Source organism: Triticum urartu, chromosome 6A, assembly GCF_056163025.1.
Source record: "Triticum urartu cultivar PI428250 chromosome 6A, HENAU_Tu73, whole genome shotgun sequence".
Classification (NCBI taxonomy): Eukaryota; Viridiplantae; Streptophyta; class Magnoliopsida; order Poales; family Poaceae; genus Triticum; species Triticum urartu.
In genome coordinates, this window is record NC_141878.1 from 472,630,461 (window position 1) to 472,648,773 (window position 18,313).

The window sequence follows — 18,313 nt, forward strand, 5'->3', positions numbered from 1 at the left end:
AGATTTAGGAAAACTGTGATATGAGAAGAATTAAGGAGACACAAAAGCTCAAGCTTGGGGATGACCAAGGCATCCCAAGATAACATTCAAGGAGTCTCAAACATCTAAGCTTGGGGATGCCCTGGTAGGCATCCCACCTTTCTTCTTCAACAATTATCGGTTAGTATCGGTTGAGCCTAAGTTTTTGCTTCTTCACATGATGCATGCTATCCTTGGATTGTCATTTTATTTTGTTTTTCTTGCTGTTTTAATAAAGTTATTAGATCTGGAAGTTTTTGAATAAAACAGAGTCCTCAAATAGTTGCCAGGGAGGCTAAGTAAGCGATATTCACATCCCGTCAACAAAGCTCTTTTCCTATGTCATTTACTCTTGTGCTTCACTTATATCCTATGAGTAAATTGTTGAATAAATTTATTGTCAGTAAGTTGAAATCATATCATGCCTAGTGGTAGCTTCACATTGGGTTTATAAAGTGAAGTATTTTGAGGCTTGACAATCACAATATTGGTCATACAAGCAATTCACAAATAATTAGTATAAGGAAGAGAACTTTCACATATAAGTACACTATCATGGAAATCTTTTGTGATTGTGAGCCCCCATCAAAATATTATATGCCAAAATTGTGGACGTTGGACAAGGAAGACAACATAATGGTTTATGTTTGTTCATATTCACATAGAAGTTATATTGTCATAGATCCTTCAACATGTGGTGCTTTCCCCCAATCTTTGCTAGCCAAAAATTCCGCACCAAGTGGAGATACTACTTGTGCATCCAAAAACCCTTAAACCCAAATCTTATTTTCGAGAGTCCACCATACCTACCTAAGGATTGAGTAAGATCCTTCAAGTAAGTTGTCATCGGTGCAATAAGGCAATAAAAATTGCTTCTAAAAGTGTAAGATCATTTAGTGTAAGAGAAAATTGAGCATTGTAAGAACATGTGATGGTAAAGCAATAAAAGCAACAGACTGCATAATAAAGGTTGCTATCACAAGGGCAATATAACGTGATGTTCTTTTGCACTAAGGGCTTGAGCATACAAACAAATAAGCGCATGGCAACCTCTACTTCCCTCTGCGAAGGGCCTATCTTTTACTTTTCAGTATTTACTTTTATGCAAAGAGTCAAAGTATTCATCTCCATTACTTTTTATTTTCTCTTCTGGTAAGCATCATGTGGTGAGCAAAGATCTAGGCACATATGTCCAGTTGAATATGGGTAGCATGAGTTACTATTGTTGACATCACCCTTGTGGTGAATACGTTGGGAGGCAAAACAATAAGCCCCTATCTTTCTATGTGTCCGGTTGAAACATTTTGCTCATGTGTATGCGGTGAGTGTTAGCAATCATGGAAGACTATATGATGGTTGAGTATGTGGAGCTCTTACTTAAACTCTGTTGAATAAGTTGAGTTGCAATTGCTCGGTGACTAAGAACATAGGTTGTTGGGTTTCAAGAGAATTCATTGTTTGAACCTTAACATGTGAATGGGTTGCCACTATAACATGAAAAGTTTTATAAGAAACAATTGATGTTATGATGCTAGGAAAAGTGATTGAAATTATCTTTGATCAAACTTATGCACTTTGCTAGCATTCACACTTCATAAATTATTTCTTTTCTCATTTACCTACTCGAGGACGAGTAGGAATTAAGCTTGGGGATGCTGATACTTCTCCAACGTATCTATTGTGACACCCGGATAATTAAGCTACAACAACCCTCTGCTAATGACGCCACGTCACTTCGATTACTGTCACTAATCTCATGTTAGTTCGAAACCAAATCAAATTCAAAATCAAGCAAACAATAAAAGTTTTCAAAAATTAAAACTAAAATGTTCGGAATGAAACAAATAATTCATAGGTAATCATGGTGGAGAAACCACACCTTTATAAAATATTCAAATACTCTAAAGTGAATAAAACAGGGGCTAAATCAATTATTTAAATACTTTTAGGATAGTAAATGAATACAAGCTAATTAATTAATGTGCCAAATTATTTGTGGCAGTGGTATGTTTTGAAACACTATTTTAGGTGCTACTGTGGTATTTTATTAAACTAAGTTTATTAGAATATAAACAGAAAACAGTAAAAGACAATGAACAAAGGAAAAATCAAAACCAAAACAAAAGACAAAAGGCCCCCTTCTCCTGGGCCATTCGGCCCAACTAGGCCTCCAGGCCGCCGAACCAACCGGCCCATCCACCCCACTCCCTCTCCATAACCCCCCACTCCACCAGTCAACCCCACCGACACCCCACTCCCCCTCTGAAAATATCTCCCCCTCTTTCCCCCGATTGGATCGGTAAAAGGAGCAGGAGGCCGCCGCTCGCGGCTCGAACGCCGACGCCGCCTAGGACCTCCTCGCCGGCCTGCTTCCTCCCCCGCCGCCCGGTCGTCTCCGTCTACCCCCACAAGCACCGCTGCCCTGAACCCTACCCCCTTCGGTGAGGAACCCCGGCCATCCTCCCCCGCTTTGGCCGTCGCGCTCGCACGTGCTACGCCCGTGCCGTGGACGCCCCCCTACTCCTAGCCGTGCCAAGTGCGTGCGCCCGCACCTCATTGTGCGCCGCCACCCCCGTGTCCTGGTCGTGCCCAGGACCACGCTGGTCGCCCATCGCCCCGCACCGGTAACGCCTACCCCGCGCCCTGCCATGCCGCGGCCCCGTGCACGCTCTCACTTCGGCCCTTCCCGCTGCCGCCGTCCGCCGTGGCCTCGTCGCCCCTCGCCGCCTGCTACGCCACCCACCATCGTCAAGCGCCGCAGCTCCGCGCCCCGGCTCCCCCCGCCTCCGCTGCCGTTCTGCTGTTGCGCTGCAGCTGCGCCGGCCTGCGCCTACCTCCGCCCGCACCTTGCCTACAACGTGTGGCGCCGCCCTGCAACCGCCGCTCGCCCACTCGCGTCGGCGCCCGCTGCCCCACTCCGCGTCGCCCCGCTCACCGCTGCGTGCCCAACCGCGCGCGCCTCGCTGCCGCTGCCGCCCGCATTGGCCACGCCCGTAGCCCCTAGCGCTGCCGCCCCCTGCGCTCACCGCCGCCGCAAACTGTGGCCCCGGTCAGCCGGCACCCGGGTCCGGCGCCCCTGGGCTCCGTCCGCCGCGCCCGGGTCAGCCTCGACGGGTGCCCACGCCCGTGCCCGTTTCCCACTGCCCAGCGCCCGATTGGCCCCTAGGGCCAATGACGAATGGGCCCCGCCACACTAGGCCAATGACACATGGGGCCCAGACCCTGAGAACGATAAAAAAGAATAAATAATAATAATAATAAAATTAACTAATTAATTAAAGAATTAGTTAACTTAATTAATTCTGTTTAGTTAAACTAAATAACTAATTAATCATGATTAGTTTGTCTAGTCATGATTAGTTTGTCTAGTCATGACCAGTTAACACCTCTGTTGACTGCTGACGTCATGCTGACGTCAGCGTGTACTGTTCTGGATAATGTTGAATTAAAATAATTAAATAAATGCTAAAAATGATTTAAATCATTTAAAATCAATATAAAATAAACCTTAGCTCGGATGGAAAACTTTGTACATGAAAGTTGCTCAGAACGACGAGACGAATCCGGATACACAGCCCGTTCGTCCGCCACGCATCCCTAGCATAGCGAACATGCAACTTTCTCCCTCCGATTCATCTGTCCGAAAACGTGAAACACCGGGGATATTTTCACGGATGTTTCCCCCCTTCACCGGTATCACCTCATACCGCATTAGGGCACACCTAGCACCGTTACTTGTCATGTCTTGCATCGATATGCATCTGTTTGCATTGTATTCATTGTTTCTTCCCCCTCTTCTCTCCGGTAGACTACGAGGCTGACGCCGCTGCTGGTGCCCCGATCGACTACGTTGATGACGACCCCTCCTTATTGCCAGAGCAACCAGGAAAGCCCCCCCTTGATCACCAGATATCGCCTATTCTTCTCTCTACTGCTTGCATTAGAGTAGTGTAGCATGTTACTGCTTTCCGTTAATCCTATCCTGATGCATAGTCTGTCATTGTTGCTATAGTTATTGATACCTTACCTGCATTCCTAAATGCTTAGTATAGGATGCTAGTTTATCATCAGTGGCCCTACATTCTTGTCTATCTGCCATGCTATACTATCAGGCCATGATCACTCGGGAGGTGATCACGGGCATATACTTATATACATATTATATGATACTTGTGGTGATTAAAGTCGGGTCGGCTCGTAGAGTACCCGCAAGTGATTCATGGATTGGGTCCGAAAGGACGTTTGTCCCGTCGGCCCTCTGAGTGGAACTTTGTGGCGGAGCGACAGGGCGGGTTGAGACCGCCTAGGAGAGAGGTGGGCCTGGCCCTGGTCGGGGTCCGCGGTTATTTCAAAATAACACGCTTAACGAGATCTGGGTATTTGATCTGAGTCTGGCCACTGGCCTATACGCACTAACCAACTACGCGGGAATAGTTATGGGCACTCGACGTCGTGGTATCAGCCGAAGCCTTCGTGACGTCAGCGACTGAGCGGCGCGCACCAGGTTGGACTGGAACGCCTGCTCTTGTATAAGGGAGGCTAGGTCTGCTTGCCGGCCGCGTAAGCAACATGTAGGTGTGCAATGGGGTGGGCCCAGACCCCTGCGCCATAGGATTTAGACCGGCGTGCTGACCTCTCTGTTGTGCCTAGGTAGGGCTGCGACGTGTTGATCTTCCGAGGCCGGGCATGACCCAGAAAAGTGTGTCCGGACAAAGGGGATCGAGCGTGTTGGGAAATGTGGTGCACCCCTGTAGGGAAGTTTATCTATTCGAATAGCCGTGTCCCTCGGTAAAAGGACGACCCGAAGTTGTACCTTGACCTTATGACAACTAGAACCGGATACTTAATAAAACACACCCTTCCAAGTGCCAGATACAACCGGTGATCGCTCTCTCACAGGGCGACAAGGGGAGGATCACCGGGTAGGATTATGCTATGCAATGAAACTTGGTGAACTTACCATCTACTCTCTTCTACATGCTGTAAAATGGAGGTTGCCAGAAGCGTAGTCTTTGATAGGACTAGCTATCCCCCTCTTATTCCAGCATTCTACAGTTCAGTCCACATATGCAACCCCTTTTCCATTTGATACCAATGCATGCATATGTAGTGCAGCTCCTTGCTTGCGAGTACTTTGGATGAGTACTCATAGTTCCTTTGCTCCCCCTTTCCCCCCTTTCTATACCCGGTTGTTGCGACCAGATGATGGACTCCAGGAGCCAGAGGAGCCCGAGGTTGATTCTACATGGAGTTCGACTTCGAGGAGTAGTTAGGAGGTCCCAGGCAGGAGGCCTTGCCTTTTCGATCGTTGCTAGTTTTGTGCTAGCCTTCTTAAGGCAATCTTGTTTAACTTATGTCTGTACTCAGATATTGTTGCTTCCGCTGACTCTTGTGCTTTTGAGCATTTGTATTCGAGCCTTCGAGGCCCCTGGCTTGTAATATAAAGCTTACATTATTTTATTTGTGTCTAGAGTTGTGTTGTGATATCTTCCCGTGAGTCCCTGATCTTGGTCGTACACATTTGTGTGTATGATTAGTGTACGGTCAAATCGGGGGCGTCACAGTATTCATGCCAATATATTATCATTCTAGGATGTTTTACAATCATTTTATAGCAACTTTATATCATTTTTGGGACTAACCAATTGACCCAGTGCCCAGTGCCAGCTGCTGTTTTTTGCTTGTTTATTACATCGCAAAAAATGAATATTAAATGGAGTCCAAACACCGTGAAACTTTTTGTGGATTTTTTATGGACCAGAAGGAACCCAATGGGCCAGAGCTACACCTGGGGGTGCCCCGAGGGGGGCACAACCCACCAGGGAGTGCCAGGGCCCCCTGGCGCGCCCAGGTGGGTTGTGCCCACCTCGGTGGCCTCCCACACCTCTTGTTTGCACTATAAATTCCCAAATATTCCGAAACCCTTTGGGGTTAACCTAGATCAGAAGTTCCACCGCTGCAAGGCTCCATAGCCACCGAAAACTAATCTAGACCCATTCCGGCACCCTACCGGAGGGGGGAACCATCTCCGGTGGCCATCTTCGTCATCCCGACGGCCACCACGATAAGGAGGGAGTAGTCCACCCTCGAGGCTGAGGGTTTGTACCAGTAGATATGTGTTTTATCTCTCTCTCTCTCATGATCTATATCATGGGCTTTGTTAATATAGATGGATTGTATGATGTTTCTCCCCTCTATACTCTTGTTGTGATGAATTGAATCTTTACCCTTTGAAGTTTTGTCATGTCGGATGGAATGTTCAGATTTGAGAACACATGATGTATGTCTTGCGGTATGAATACTTGAGGTGACAATGTGGTATCTTATTGATTCACTTGATTTACGTTATGGTACTCAACTTGCGGATTCCCGCAGTGATATTGGGGTAATATATGCATAGGGGTCTCTTTGTAGTTCTTTGTGTGGATTGAGTATCATGAATATGAATATGCTTTGGTGTTATTCTAGTACGAACTCTAGGATAGATCGAACGGAAAAAATAGCTTTGCGTTATTTTAGTACGAACTCTTGAATAGATCGAGTGGAAAGAATACCTTTCAGGTGGTTTCGTACCCTACAAACAATTCCTATCTTTTGTTCTCCACTAATAGGAACTCGTGACTGATTCTTCGTTGCACTTTGAGGGATAATCATATGATCCAACTATGTTAGCACTGTTGGGAGGTTGCACTAGTGAAAAAGTACGGACCCTAGGCCTTATTTTTAAGCATTGCAATACCGTTTTTGTGCCCGTTTACTATTTGATACCTTGTTGTTTTTTATTTATTCAGATTATAAAAATATATTTCTACCATCCATATTACACTTTTATCACCGTCTCTTCGCCGAACTAGGGCACCTATACAATCTGCCATTGTATTGGGTGTGTTGGGGACACAAGAGATTTCTTGTATTTGGTTGCAGGGTCGTTTGAGAGAGACTATCTTCATCCTACACCTCTCACGTATTGATAAACCTTAGGTCATCCACTTGACGGAAAATTGCTACTGTCCTACAAAACTCCGCGCTTGGAGGGCCAACACGTGTCTACAAGAATAAAGTTGCGTAGTAGACATCAATCTCTTTTCTGGCGCCGTTGCTGGGGAGGTGAGTGTTTGAAGGTATATATTGTGATCTTGCAATTGGATATTTTAGTTTCTTGTTTTATCACTAGTTTGGTTCATGATACGCCTCCAACGTATCTATAATTTTTGATTGTTCCATGCTATTATATTATCTGTTTTGGATGTTTAATGGGCTTTGTTATGCACTTTTATATTATTTTTGGGACTAACCTACTAACCAAAGGCCCAGTGCAAATTGCTGTTTATTTAGCTATTTCAGTGTTTCGCAGAAAAGGTGTAACATCCCAAATTTTCAATTTGGAATGTTATAGATAGATCATCCATGCATATCATATTTTACTGCATTTCGTTTCGCGATCCTCGAAATCCTAAGCAACTCAAGGACCCTCGGAGAGAGTTAGGGATTTCATTACTTTCATATTTGAATTTTATCAAATATTGAAACAAGGATTTTGGTTTTAATTATTTTTCTCTCTGAAAATATTTCATATTAAAATATATGAGAGGAGATAATATGACTTCTCCAAAATAATTGAAATATTGGAGGAAAAATATAAAATCAAATATTTGATTTTATTCGGATTTTATTGCCATTTTATTTGCATTAGAAAAATTGCACATTTTTCAAAATTGCATTTTAGGGCCAAAAAATGTTCATCTCGTTCGAAATATTTTATTTAGATGGTGAAAATTTGTTTTGGTATTTTTAGATTTTTATTTTATTTTTTAGGATTTATTTAAGTTCCGACGAAATTATTTAAAAAAAACTCTCTCAGCGCCCGACTGAGCCGAAGCCCAGCCGAGCCAGCCCGCTAGCCCCGTGCCTCGTCTCCGACCTGGAGACCGGGAGGCCGCCGCCGCCGCGACCCCGAGTCCGGCCGGGACTCCTCCTCCCCGCACCGCCTTGCCCCTTCCCCAAGCAGCCCCCCTCCTTAAATACCCCACCCCGGACCCCATCCACCACCACCCGAGCCGCCAACCCCGCCGCCTGCCTCGCCCCGCCCCGCAGCGCCGCCGCTTAGCCGCGCCGCCGCCGCCCTTTGCCACGCGCTGCCCCTCACACCCCGCCGCCACAGCCCCACCTCGCCGGAGCCGCCCCGCCTCGCCGGAGGTATACGCCGCCGCCGTCGCCGTTCGGTTTTATTTTAAAATCGATCCGGTTTTTTTAGAAACCCTAATTTCGTTTTATAGATCGGTTCGCCGGTTTTTCTCGGTTTAGTTACTTTGTGGACGTTCGTCTGTACATTCGTTTTTAACGAACGGTTTTCGCTCGTTAGTTACAGGCAACGAACGTTCGTTCGTTAGCCTGTTCGTCAGTTTTTTTAGATTTTCTGCGATTATTTCGATCGCGATATCTGATCCAATTTTCGTTTCAGTTTATCTTTTCGCTCGTTTATCGGAATCAGGCGATTCAAGTGCCTAGATCTTCGTCTCGAAACCCTCCTTCTGTTTAATCAACTTGAACAAGATTTTTGTACTGTAAAATTTGACTTTAGTTCAGATTAGTAAACAGATCTTGTTTCTTTCGTAGTTTGAGTTTCGTTGCTCCGTTTGATTTGATTATTTTTGCAAACCGGAGTTCTTAAGTTGAACTTTATGGTCAATTCTTCTTATTTGAGTTTTACCCGTGCTTCTTTGCTTGATTGCTTATGTATGTTATTGTTTGTTTGCGATAGAATTCCCGGAGTGCGAAGCATGCTACTACGAGTCCCTAGGTTTGCGGATCGTCAGCAAGGCAAGTAACACATTGATCATACTCCTTTCATACACAGTTTTTATGCATTAGTTCCAATCCTCAAACATTGCATGATTAGGATGTGATTAACATGTGGGTTGGGAAGTAGTTGATGAGGTAGAACCTATTTCCCTGTTATATTCAAACCTTGGGAGTTACTTCTATGTATTGCTTATATTGCTATGCTATGCTCGTAGATGTGGTTTGGGTGAGTGAATCCATGACAGATGTGAGATTGTTAATTAATGGTTCAACTTAAGGTGGCAACTTTAATACACATCTGGGTGGATTGCTTGTCGGGCACCTGGAGAACCCAGTGTTGTCCTAGGACATCCCGGAGTACCCGTGTGATCATCCTAAGGTCCGCTACCTAGGCTCAAAGGGAACCGAGATATTTTCATGCTAGAAACTTCCGTGTGCAGCCACAAGCTATTATGGGCTCTAGCATAGTTGAGTAGGTCGCATGAGCGCTTAAAGAGGTGGATCAACAGGTCGAGGGATGTAGGTTTAGTATGGTCTGCCCGGAGTAAAGAGTTAATGTTTCTGAAAGACTGTGTCTCGGTCATCCGTTTCTCAGACACCATGTAGTGTGAGAAATCTGATGGAGGCGACCGAGTCTTGTGGGGAAAAGTGCGCAAACCTCTGCAGAGTGTACAATCTAATCATGGTTAGCTGTGTCCCCGGTTATGGACAATCTTGAGTATCTAGTACTTGGAGTATCCTAAGTATCTCATCACTATTAATTAATATTGTTGGGTTGATAATTACTTTAATTGGGATTGAGTTGGAGGAACCTTCTCAATGATGTTTCAACTACCATGATAGTTAAATAAACTTTATTCCTTTGTTGTAGGAAAAAATTGGCTTTTCGCAAAAACTATAACCATAGAGCTTTCCACCAGCCAAATATGCATGTAGTGACAGCATTATTCTGTTCTTGCTCTACTGTGTTATATTGCCAGCATATTCCATGTGCTGACCCGTTTTCGGGCTGCAACGTATTATGTTGCAGACTTTTCAGACGAGGAGTAAGGTTCGTTAGGTCGTTGCCGTGCAGCTCAGCTATGCCGTTGGAGTTGATGAACTCACTTTATCTTCCAAGCCTTTCGCTGTTATCGTATTAGATGGCCTTAAGCCATATTTATTGTAATAAGTTCTCTTTTGAGACATTCCATGTAATAAGTGTGTGATTGCTACTCTGTTATAAATCCTTCGAGTACTGTGTGTGTCAGCATTACCGATCTAGGGATGACACTGAAGCACAAAGACTTGACCGTTTGAGGTCGGGTCGCTACAAGATGGTATCAGAGCACACGCTGAGTGTAGGACACGACCATTAAGATAAGCCATAGGTCACTCTTCTCTACTCATTTCTGTCTCCTCTCCTACTTTCTACTCTTTAGGATGGCAGAATTGAAGAACAAGTTTGCACAACCGGATGAAGACACACCCTTTGGACGCCACTTGAAGGAACTCACTAGATACTTGAACATCGGAATACCAAGCTTCACCGGGACGTACAACGCCACCTTACCAGAAGAGGAGCGCTGGATGATTCAAGTTCAAGTTCCAGGAAGGACGTTCTCGCCAACCACTAAGCCCATATAATTTTCTTTTGAAGCACCCACTTGGAGTCTAGGCAAGAGCATGGCAGCCCACATTACCATGGGACGTATTGGAGAAGTCTACAACAAAGATCTTAAGGACACTATCTATCAGATATGTGGGCGCCGAGATGAGCAATGGGAGATGATCAGCACCAAGAAGGACAGGTCCATTGCAGCTTTCATCCAGGAGTTTAACCAGCACATTCGACGCTGGGAGAATCAGATGTGCGCAAACATGATAGATTTGAAGAAGGCGAAGACAAGAATCATCGAGCTGGAAGAAGAACTCAAGTCTACACGTGATGGATATGAGGAGGAAATTGCAACACTATTGGAGAAGAATGACGACCTGATAAAGAAAATCGGAGTATTCATGGGAGACCCCACGCCGGGAGGAGAGGACGACGATTCCACTTGCCCGGAGAACTACATCATCATCGACGACACTGACTCCGACCCCAATGATGATGACTTGGAAGACGAAGCTGGAGCAGACATCATGGAGTCTTCCACCGATCAAAATTTCTAGATGACCACCAAATGATAGTAGTATTCCACCATGTATATAGTAGTAGTTGAGCACTTTTATGATAGTTCTAGACCGTTTGTATGCCCTTGCTTGATTGATTGAGTGAAATGATTGTGTTCATCTCATGTGCACATGGGTAGTGCTTTCTCACTAGACCCCTTTTCTATTCTAATCTCTCCCCTCTAAACCCGCCAGATGCCTCTGAGACGTGACACCGGATTTGCCTTCCTGCCAGAGCTCACTCAGTTGATCCAGTAGAAGAATGCCTTGATGCAATTGTTAGTCCAGAACCAATGCAACAACAACAATAACAACCCGCCTCCAGTTGACAACTTAGCTCGCTTTCTGAAGTTGCAGCCGCCGGTGTTTTCCAGTAGCACCGAGCCTATAGTTGTTGATGATTGGCTACGCCGTATTGGAAGGGAGTTGACCATCGCAGGTTGCACAGATGCTGAGAAGGTGCGCTTTGCCTCACATCAATTGGATGGACCAGTAGCCTCATGGTGGGAGAATTACACGACCACTTTCCCCATAGCCAACGTCACTTGGGATCAGTTTCGCAAGCTTTCCGCACCGCCCATGTCTCAACTGGAGCTATGAATATGAAGAAGCGCGAGTTTCGCAACTTACGCCAGGGGAACCGTACTGTAGCTCAGTATGTGGATGAGTTTAGTAAGTTATCCCGCTATGCCCCGGATGATGTGGCCACAGATGCCGCGAAGCAGGAGAAGTTTATGGAAGGGCTGAATGATGAGATGAGCATGCAGTTGATGGTGGCAACATTCAACAACTACCAGGAGTTGGTAGATAAGGCTCTGATGATTGAAGGGAAGCAGCAGCAAATTGAGAGCCGTAAGAGGAAGTATGGGCAAGGGAGGTATAACTCAGGAGCTCAGCAGAAGCCTCGACTAACCTCGAACTCGGGTGGACATGTTCATAACCATGGAGGTCATAACCACACCGGAGGAAGTTCGCATAACCACAATGGTTCTAAGAATGGGACTGGGAATGGAACAAACAACAATCAGAACTGACCCAATCCAGCCACACCCGCCAAGAGAGATCTAAGTCACATTACTTGCTTTAAGTGCGGGAAGACTGGACACTATGCCACGGAGTGCCCTGAAGCGAAGAATGGAAACGTCAATGGGAGCGCTGGGAAGAAGCCCAATCCATTCAACAAAGGACAAGTGAACCACGTTAACGTGGAGGAGGTTGAAGAGCAGCCAGACGCGGTTATAGGTAAGTTTGTGGTTAAGTCATTTACCGCCCTTGTTCTTTTTGATACTGGTGCATCGCATTCATACATATCAAGGGAATTCATGGATAAGTTTAAACTACCAACCCAAACCCTTAGGACCCCTCTGTTAGTGAGTTCACCTGGAGCAGAGTATATGGTTAGTCGATGGTGCGACCAGATACCCTTAACCATTGGTAGCCATGTTTTTCCGTCCCACCTAATAATCTTGGAGTCACAAGGATTGGATGTGATATTAGGCATGGACTGGATGTCAAAGTATGGAGGAAGCATTGACTGTGCTAGTAAGTCGATTTATCTCACCACCCCGGAGGGAAAAATGATTAAGTATGTATCTAGGCATGCGCCTAGGAGGAGCCAAGTAAATACCCTCACGGGAGTTGTTCAGGAGGAAGTGCCTGTAGTGAAGGATTACCCGGATGTTTTTCCAGAGGAGTTACTAGGCATGCCACCGGATCGAGACATCGAGTTTTTGATAGAGCTATTGCCAGGTACAGGGCCAATATCAAAGAGACCCTATCGGATGCCCGCAAATGATCTAGAGGAGATTAAGAAATAGATCAAGGAGTTATTGGAGAAAGGTTACATTCGACGGAGTTCATCACCATCGAGAGCCCCAGTGCTTTTGGTTGAGAAGAAGGATAAGTCTCTAAAAATGGTTGTTGATTATCGTGCGTTGAATGAGGTGACGATCAAGAACAAATACCCACTGCCAATGATCAATGATTTGTTTGACCAACTGCAAGGAGCCAAGGTGTTTTCAAAGATCGATCTGCGATCAGGATATCACCAGTTAAAAATACGAGAGAAGGATATACCAAAGACAACATTCACCACACGGTACGGGTTGTATGAATATACGGTCATGTCGTTTGGACTGACTAACGCCCCGGCCTACTTCATGAGCATTATGGACAAAGTGTTCATGGAATATTTGGATAAGTTTGTTGTGGTGTTCATTGATGATATGATGGTATACTCGAAGAATGAGGAGGAGCACAAGGAGCATTTGCATTTAGTTCTCGAGAAACTCAGGGAACATCAGTTGTATGCCAAGTTCAACAAATGCGAGTTTTGGTTGAAGCAAGTCGGATTCCTTGGACATGTTATATCAGGAGAAGGTATAGTGGTAGACCCCACCAAGGTTCAGTCAGTCACTGAATGGTTGCACCCACTTCAGTTAGCGAGATCCGCAGTTTTCTTGGACTTGCGGGATACTACCGAAGATTCATTGAGAATTTTTCCAAGATTGCGAAGCCAATGACGGAGTTATTGAAGAAGGATACTAAATTTAAATGGACGGAAGAATGTGAGGCAAGTTTTCAGGAGTTAAAGAAATGTTTGACCACAGCCCCAGTGCTGATTTTTCCGGATATACACAAGGATTTCCAAGTGTAGTGCGATGCCTCTTGCCTAGGACTTGGAAGTGTGCTTATGCAGGATAGAAGAGTTGTTTCGTATGCCTCACAACAACTAAAACCGCATGAATTGAATTATGCCACGCATGATTTGGAGTTAGCAGCCATAGTGCATGTGTTAAAGACTTGGAGACATTACCTTATTGGGAACCGTTGTGATGTGTACACGGATCATAAGAGTTTGAAGTACATTTTCACACAGAAGGAGCTGAACCTTAGGCAGAGGAGATGGTTGAAGCTTATAAAGGATTATGACATGAAGCTTCACTATCATCCAGGCAAGCCCAATGTCGTAGCAGACGCTTTGAGTCGGAAGAGTTATGCTAACACCCTAGTGAGCACAAGATTACCAAAGGAGTTAGCAGAGGATCTCAGGGAACTTTGATTGGAGATTGTTCCTAGAGATTTTATTGCAACAATGGAGGTTCAGTCTACATTGCTAGGAAAGATTCGAGAAGCTCAGAAGGATGACAAAGAGATTGCCGAGATAAAAGAGAGAATGAGCAAAGGAAAGGCCAAAGGTTTTCGTGAGGATGAGCACGACACCTTATGGTTTGAGGACCGTGTTTATGTGCCCAATAACACAGAGATCAGGAAGTTAATACTTCAGGAGGCTCATGACTCACCATACTCGATACACCCCGGAAACACCAAGATGTATTTGGATTTGAAGGAACGTTTCTGGTGGACAGGTATGAAGAAGGATATTGCCGAGTATGTAGCCGTATGTGATGTATGTCAGAGAGTGAAGGCAGAACATCAAAAGCCAGCATGATTGTTACAGCCTATGCCGATACCCGAATGGAAGTGGGATAAACTTGGCATGGATTTTATCACCGGATTGCCCAGGACCAAATCAGGATATGATTCTATATGGGTAGTAGTTGATCGCTTGACCAAAGTAGCTCACTTTATCACAGTGAAACCACCTGTACAAGTGCAAAGTTGGCCAAGATATATATGACCAGGATCGTATGTCTGCATGGAGTTCCGAGGACCATCGTATCAGATAGAGGAACACAGATTACTTCAAAGTTTTGGCATCAGCTGCACCAAACTTTGGGGACAAGGTTGGATTTCAGTACATCATTCCACCTGCAGACAGATGGACAGACCGAGAGAGTCAACTAGATTCTGGAGGACATGTTGAGGGCCTGTGCGCTAGATTATGGATCTAGTTGGGATGACAATTTGCCCTACGCGGAGTTCTCATACAACAATAGCTACCAAGCTAGTTTGAAGATGGCACCGTTTGAATCCCTGTATGGACAAAGGTGCAGAACACCGTTGATGTGGGAGGAAGTCGGAGACCGACAGTTCTTTTGGACCAGATTTGATCAAGGAGTCCGAAGAGAAAGTTAAGCTAATCCGAGATAGACTGAAGGTAGCTCAGTCCAGGCAGAAGAGTTATGCAGATTCGAAATGCAAGGAGGTAACCTATGAAATTGGAGACATAGCATATCTGTGAGTATCACCCTTGCGAGGAGTGAAACGTTTTGGAGTTAAGGGAAAATTAGCCCCGAGATTTGTAGGACCATATCGTCTTTTGGAACGTATGGGAGAAGTTTCCTACAAGTTGGAGTTACCTGAAGGACTGTCAGGAGTTCATGATGTATTTCATGTTTCACAGTTGAAGAAGTGTCATGCTGATACGGCCGATATACCATTAAGAGATACAGTACCCTTGGAGACGATTCAATTGGACAGTGATTTGACCTATGAGGAGACGCCAGTCAGGATTCTTGAATTTGCCAGCCGAGTCACCCGCAGCAAGGTTATCAAGTCTTGCAAAGTTCAGTGGAGCCACCATACCAAGGATGAAGCCACCTGGGAACGAGAGGATGATCTTCGCAAAGACCACCCACACCTATTTTCTAGCCAACCCGAATCTCGAGGGCGAGATTCATCTTAAGGGGGGTAGGTTTGTAACATCCCAAATTTTCAATTTGGAATGTTATACATAGATCATCCATGCCTATCATATTTTACTGCATTTCGTTTCACGATCCTCGAAATCCTAAGCAACTCAAGGACCCTCGAAGAGAGTTGGGGATTTCATTGCTTTCATATTTGAATTTTATCAAATATTGAAACGAGGATTTTGGTTTTAATTATTTTTCTCTCTGAAAATATTTCATATTAAAATATATGAGAGGAGATAATATGACTTCTCGAAAATAATTGAAATATTGGAGGAAAAAATATTAAAATCAAATATTTGATTTTATTTGGATTTGATTGCCATTTTATTTGCATTATAAAAATTGCACATTTTTCAAAATTGCATTTTAGGGCCAAAAAAATGTTCATCTCGTTCTAAATATTTTATTCAGACAGTGAAATTTATTTTGGTGTTTTTAGAATTTTATTTTATTTTCTAGGATTTATTTAAGTTCCGGTGAAATTATTTAAAAAAACTCTCTCAGCGCCCGACTGGGCCAAAGCCCAGCTGAGCTGGCCCGCTAGCCCCCCGCCTCGTCTCCGACCTGGAGACCGGGAGGTCGCCGCTGCCGCGACCCCGAGTCCGACCGGGACTCCTCCTCCCCGTGCCGCCTTGCCCCTTCCCCAAGCAGCCCCCTCCTTAAATACCCCACCCCGGAACCCCTCCACCACCACCCGAGCCGCCAACCTCGCCGCCTGCCTTGCCCCGCCCCGCAGCGCTGCCGCCGCCCTTTGCCGCGTGCCGCCGCTCGCCGTTGCCGCCCGCGCCGCCCCGTGCACCCCGCCGCCGCAGCCCCACCTCGCCGGAGGTATACGCCGCCGCCATCGCCGTTCGATTTTATTTTAAAACCGATCCGGTTTTTTTAGAAACCCTAATTTTGTTTTATAGATCGGTTCACCGGTTTTTCTCGGTTTAGGTAGTTTGCGGACGTTCGTCCATACGTTCGTTCTAACGAACGGCTTTCGCTCGTTCGTTAGCCTATACGTCAGTTTTCTTTTTCTCGGATTTTCCGCGATTATTTTCAATCGCGATTTCTGATCCAACTTTCGTTTTAGTTTATCATTTCGCTCGTTTGTCGGAATCAGGCGATTCAATACAAGTGAGACATTAAGGCTAATGCAGAAATGTAGTTCAAATTGTGATGTGATATCATAGACAGTACCTTACGCTGCAGCCAAGACCAATGTGTAACAAGATTATTCCAGTCACCGTCGGATAAATGTAGCACCGGAGACTTTACAGAAATTTCATTCAGAGGCTTTCCCTCGAAGTGCGCTTGCCTCAGGTAGGATCGATACTTCATCAACGAGTGCTTGAAAAGCGCAACCAACCCTTGCTCGTCATCACAATCCAGTTTGCGCCTCGCCTATTTAAAAGAATGAAATCTTGTGTCTTCTGTCAGCAGAAACATATGCAGTAATGACCATGAATAACATTAGTACATTACTTACGCGTAAGTTGCGGAGGAAGACTGGAAATTGTTCTGTGTCTGCGGTATAATCTTTCCATGAAGGAAAGATGCGCACAAAGTTCCTGACAACAACATAAGCTTCATCTTCTAAACTGGGAAGAAATGGAACAGGGGTCCTATTTGCTGCAATTGGGGCTCTCTCTGGTTCGAAAAGGGATTTGGCAACTGGATTTGGTGTACTCTTTGCTGGAATGGGGGTTTTGCATCGTACAACTGGTGCTATGTCAACTGGCATAATCATACTGTTTGCTGCAGTTGGGGTCTGCTGAGTTGGGGCATCAGAAATGACCAGTGTAGTAGGGCTAGAGTCTGCTAGAGTTGGGGTATTTTGTGGGTCAGGTGATATTGCAACTACACCTAATGGGCTATTTGATTTATCAGGTGCCACTACCTTTTCCAAATACTTTGCTTGTGCTCCTCCACGATCAGCAATCACCCTCTTCCTTTTGAACGTCTGATACACAAGAACAACATTTGAATGGATAAATATGGTGTGATGATAGATGGAATATGTACTGAAAATGGATAGGCAGGGCGTATTCACATACACGATGTGTAAACTAAGCTAATGGCAGTTCAACAAAGTAGAAGCAATGCAAAGCATCAGTTGCAAGATATGTGCAAGCAATGTAACCTTGGAAAGTTAGAGCAAGTACCTTGATGGGTGAATAAGATATGGCATCTTCCTCTGACTCCTCTACTACGGAGCTACATTGACTTAGGTCTCCCTCTAGCTTAGAATCACTGTTAGGATCATATTCTGAGCATGAATCTATAGGTGGAGAGTGTTTGCATTGCATTGCATCCAGACTTGATTTCAGTCCCTTAATGCCAAGTTTGACAGCCATGGCATTGTTCTGCTTTATTCTTTTCATGTGCGCAAGCTCATAATCATTATGATGCTGTTCAGAATCTGAGATTCATGAAAACATAAAAATTAGTCAGATTATCTATGAAATGCATTGCGGTTTCAACTCGGAGAGTGTCTCCCTATAAACCCCTGCATATGCAAAGTTCACCTCCCCAACCGTGCTGACCAGACCACACATAGAGATACACACCCGAGCGGCGAACATGCATTTTCGAAACTAATTTAGGAACATTTAGCTGACCAATTAAACAACTCTGTTTTAATAATATCAGATTCGTATTTGAACAACTAAGCTTGTTTAGCTTGATGGGTGGAGCAGTGTTATTATGACACGAAGCATGTATTCTGATCGTATAGTGATCATAAAAGGGGGAAACTC